The sequence below is a fragment of the Gadus morhua genome, chromosome 14, assembly GCF_902167405.1.
Source record: "Gadus morhua chromosome 14, gadMor3.0, whole genome shotgun sequence".
NCBI lineage: Eukaryota > Metazoa > Chordata > Actinopteri > Gadiformes > Gadidae > Gadus > Gadus morhua.
In genome coordinates this window covers 6,944,407-6,949,406 of record NC_044061.1, presented here as the reverse complement: position 1 = coordinate 6,949,406, position 5,000 = coordinate 6,944,407, and the positions used below count along the sequence as shown (strand labels likewise).

General features: G+C 44.5%; 1 protein-coding gene across 1 annotated transcript in view; it reads left to right on the top strand.

Annotated features, from left to right (window-relative positions):
- The window catches only part of adamtsl3 (ADAMTS-like 3), a 139,119-nt gene that overhangs the window by 18,767 nt on the left and 115,352 nt on the right, over positions 1–5,000 (top strand). The gene's annotated exons all lie outside the window — the stretch shown is intronic.

The window sequence follows — 5,000 nt, the reverse complement described above, 5'->3', positions numbered from 1 at the left end:
TGTCTTCCTGGAGAGCTGTGTGCTCCTATGATTTGGAAAGTGTGGTCATTTGCTTTACATTGCTCTTGTCTGTGCAATGCCTTACAATTTTGGAAATTGTGTTCATATTTGTGTAATGCTGCAACCAAAATTAATTAATTAATTAATCCTACGATGAAGCAACTCAAATATTAGATTGAGTCTTCGCACATTACTGGGGAGTATTTTGACTGTCTTTTTAAGAAGTGTCACTCATTCTTTATTTAAATACGTAGCAGGCTCATTTGACAGTGAATTCAGACCCTTTTCATCCAGGAGAAGTAAGAAGTTTGGCTTCTCGCTTCAAGATGCCTACAGGCAGACTTTCTGCGGTTGCTGGGGATTTAACCCAGAAACTTCCGTCTGGGAGTCGAACACTCTCACTATATGTAATATTTGCTGGATTATTCCTGTCTGTGCGTGCGTGCACCGACTCAATACCATTCATTTTTCTCCTCTTCACCTCTGCAGTTAACCCTCGGTTGGACTCAATACGAGCATCACACGCTAGGAACATTCAGTTCGGAAGAACATCTCTCATCTCATATTTCAGAAGAGCCTGTTGTGTTTCATAAAGCCCAGACCCACCCACGGATATCACACAAGAGGTCCTTAACTAAAAAAGAGAATAACTTTCCTTTGAATCAAATTCGATCAGTACCCTGGAATGTCCTGCCATGTTTTTTGCAAAGCAAAATGTTCAGGCCTTGTTAACGTCCTTCGCAGTACACAGTGTGCCAATACCACTGTTTAATCTTTCCCATTTGTATTTTCATATCAAGGCCATAACAGCATACACATATCGTGTTAGCTGTGGCTTTGCAATAATATGAACAGTTTTTGAATTGAGGGCAATGGCATCAAAGCGCTGTATTTTTTTCTGACTTCTTCTCCCTGCTCTATTTTCTCTTTTCATCGCGCTCGCGAACGAGCTTCCCTCTCTAAAATAATGTATTTCACTCAAAAGTTACCCCAGCTCTCAACAATAGACGCAAATGTTTAGCGAGCGTGGGCGCCCCCCCACGCTTTTCCCCTCTGCTCCTCCATCACTCAGAGAGTTCAGTGGTACCCAGATGCATTGTGAGAACTATGAGTCGGCCCTACCGCATTCTGTTGTTCCCTCATACGCTGCAGGCAGAGTTGGTGTCTGAGTTAATTGGGGTCACTCACTTGCTCGCTGCGACTAGGTCTGCGACTAGATACATAGTACAATGGGGTCTATCACTTCTGGATGGACCCCAGCAGGTCAGAGTCAAGGTTTGTGGTGCGCCTTGCGCGCTGTATGTTGGTATTTTCTGCGTCTGTCTGTAAGTGTATGTGGTGGGTGTCTGTATGGGTTCAATTATACATTTATTTTGTAGTTTCCTGTGCTTTGTTGTAAGTGTGACTCTACCCCGCAGAATCTGTGAGTCAATAAAATATGTTTTTTTATTCAAGCATTTTTATTTGGTTTGAGCCCCGGGGCGAAAAAAGCTAAGTGGTGAAGTCAAGTACAGAGCCCGAGTCAGTCGGCACTCAAGAGACAAAAAAACGAAACTCTTGTCTCTTCTCTGTATCCTCTTTCCAAGCACACGGTACTATCTTGGCCTCACTGTATTTATCCCATGTCCCGGAAAACAGGCCGCTCCACCTTTTAACAACACATAAATAAGCCATCAGAGCCAGCCATGAGCGGCTATATTAGACTGCTCTTAAACACAGCCAGCCCGGCCCCATTACAAATTCTTTCTGGTGGCACGGAAGAGGAGCGCCACTGTAAATAGCCGGTTGTCACGGGCAGCAGGCCTGGTCACAGGCCAGGCAATATGGAAGTCACCCCCTGCCTCTCTAGTGTACCACAGACCTACTTTGGTATACTTAGGACAACATGTTGGGGGACAGCGAAGCGGACACAGGGCGTGTTTGTGGTACATAGTGCTGAACATGATGTGTACTCATTCAAGTAATCGCAGTGTCTAAAATAATGCATGCAATTTCAAAACGATCTATTCAAAATACCATGACTCCATCAAAAATGTAGATGTTAGACAAATTAATATATATCGTTTATGTTTTTTTGTTTTTTTTTGCTTATCAGTTTATTGAATTACGGTAAGAAGGGAGCTACTTCTGCTGCTCTAAAAACTGAATTTTCCTCTTTTTGGATTAATAAAATATTTTTTTATTATCTTATCTTATGAACTACATCAATTGAAAGAAATGGACTATGTTATCCCATGAAATTTAATTTACCCTAACATCCACAGCTATCCTCAGCTCCATTCCACAGAGGGGAACGGCGATCCTTTCTGCGCTCCAAGGACAGAGAACATTTTAACAACCGCTGAGGACCACTTTAGGATTGTTATTTTAGTGCATCCCTTATTCATCGCATACAGACAGGGACTCACTTCCATTGCGGCCCAGCATCACAAACATCAATAGCGATTTGATATGGGAAACAATTGGGCAGTCGTAAGACGTTACGGGATCGTTTATGACTGATAACTCTCTCCCGCAGCTCTCTGGACTCGCTGTCATGGCAGGACGGATATTAATTTGCTTCACGTCAACACGTCACCGGCCAAGTTCCATTTGGTAGACGCTGGCCTGGCCTCTTAGTTTAAAATGGATTCCAGAGAGAGAAAGAGAGAGAGTTGGGAGTGAGGGAGAGAGACCAAGGAGCTTGGTTAGCATGGAAACTTTCTATAACAGTCCGGACTGTCAAGTTCAGTTGGGTTGAATTATCTGCTGGACGAATACAGCTAAGCGGGCAGAATTGGCCTAATAGGTCGTTCAACCCAATGTGATTGTTTATGAAGTTGCTATGTTGACTCTTGAGGTCATCAGTTGGCTTGTAACCTTGAGTTTACTGGTCAGGGGGAAAACTTTTGCTACGCTTATCGACGCTTATTAAGACCAAGGTTTTAAATACTTGCTGCACTCACACTGAAGTCGTTTTTTATTCCTCTTGACAGCTTGACTCTGTGGATTCCTTTATGGAGCATACTTAACTTGTCACCAGAGTGACGTCTTCGTATTCTTCCTCGGGAGAAAGAGAGGTCTGCAAATCCGGAAAGATGATTTGGTGCATGTTCACGCACAATTTTTGACACGCACCGTCTATATTACACCAGTGATTATTCAGACCTCTACGTCAACCTTGTGCAGAAGACTTTTTAAAGAGATGCTTGACAGCGATTTGGAGTATTTTAGTGCTGCTCATGATATAATGGTACCATCAATCTGGTATTAAGTTAATTTGGATTCTGTTCATGAATGGCAATGCCAGAAAATCCAATCCGAGGGGAATGATTCAGAAAACTATCTTTACACTTTGCCGAGGTGTAGAAGTTGTCAGGTAGATACAAAAGAAGATGTGAAGTCAATGAGAGACAGAGCCAACCCTTGCTGTCCATATGATGGCTCTAAAACAATGAAAACTTGTGTTGCATTTGCTTGTGCCTCTTTACTACTGCATTTTGGATTCTCTTTAGATTATAATGGATCTTATACCAGATATAGCTAGTCGGTCCCGCATGGACAAACCGGCCATTAAGGTTCTCAAATTCTCCGTTCCCCACCCCTCATTGAGCTCATTTGTTTATACTTGCTCTTAAGCGAGCATCATTAGCATATTTCCTGATAATGTGATATCACTGAGGCCTGGTGCGCTAGGGGTTATTCGTTCAGACAAGTCACTACAAATGGAGCTCGGGTAACAGTTAGAATCGAAACACGACCAATGGTGTGTGAGATTATTCAGAAAAAGAAAAAAAAAACACCGCCTCGTTTTTGCTAGCTCCACGGCGAGGCAGAGGGGCCCGTTAAGGTGTAATTACAATATAAAAATACAATATGAAAATGTTAGGGTTGGCCCCCTTTGTATTTGTCATGGTGTAATAAAACGGTCCTCCCCTCGTATTAAGACACAGAGCCCGGCACAGGACGAGCCGACGGGAAGGAATGTCCACAGCAGGGTACAGAGCGTGGAACAGAGTTTAACCACTGACGGAAAGTGATTGACATGTCAGGACGGATGTCGGGGGGGGGCCCGGTGTGTGTGACACTGACCACAGCCCAGCGGGGGGTTAAAGCTTGGATGAGATGGAATCGTAGTGTTTTTTTATTTTTATTTAATAGGAGTCTGTGAAGGCTGTGGTCACGGCCGAGCAGCTAATCACTCCCCTACTTGTGTTTTAAGTGACAGCCGCTGGATTAAAATGACCTGGTTGACGTTGTGTGTGTGTGTGTGTGTGTGTGTGTGTGTGTGTGTGTGTGTGTGTGTGTGTGTGTGTGTGTGTGTGTGTGTGTGTGTGTGTGTGTGTGTGTGTGTGTGAGTGAGAGTATTGAATCAGAGTGTTTGTGTGTGTGTGTGTGTGTGTGTGTTTGTGCCTGCCTATACTTGAGTGTTTGTGTGTGTGTGTGTGTGTGTAGGTGTGTGTGATACTCTTTGTGTGTTTGTTTGTTTTTTCTGTATGAGTGTGTGTGTGTGTGTCTGTATGAGAGTGTGCGGCTGTGTGGTATTGTGTGTGTGTATTTATCCTGCATTTCTTGGATTGCTCTGCGATTCCTCCTCCATGCTTGGCATATTGACTTATGCTGATGCGATTATAAATGATGACAGAAGCGGGCTCTCTGCCGGCCTGCTGTCTCCCCACCTCTCCTTCTGAGGTGTCTGCTGCTGCTGCTGCTGATTGGAGAGGCGTCGAGCTGCGGCGAGCTCTCGCTGGGGTCCACCTCCAGTCTTGTATTCCTTCTCTGTCCCTTCCCGGCGCCTGCCAACAGATTGCTGTAACAGATGTTAGCCCACACTTTGGTAGCGGTACACATCACCGGAAGTGTTAACAATCTGCAAAGTGATGAGCGTCTGGGGTGATTTTGAATGCAACAAGTGGATGACCGTGTTTTCGGCGATACGCACTCCCACGCTCTCCGAAGTGCCAACACAAACGCAGACACACGCGAGTGAACGCACAGACAGACGCACACACACACGCACA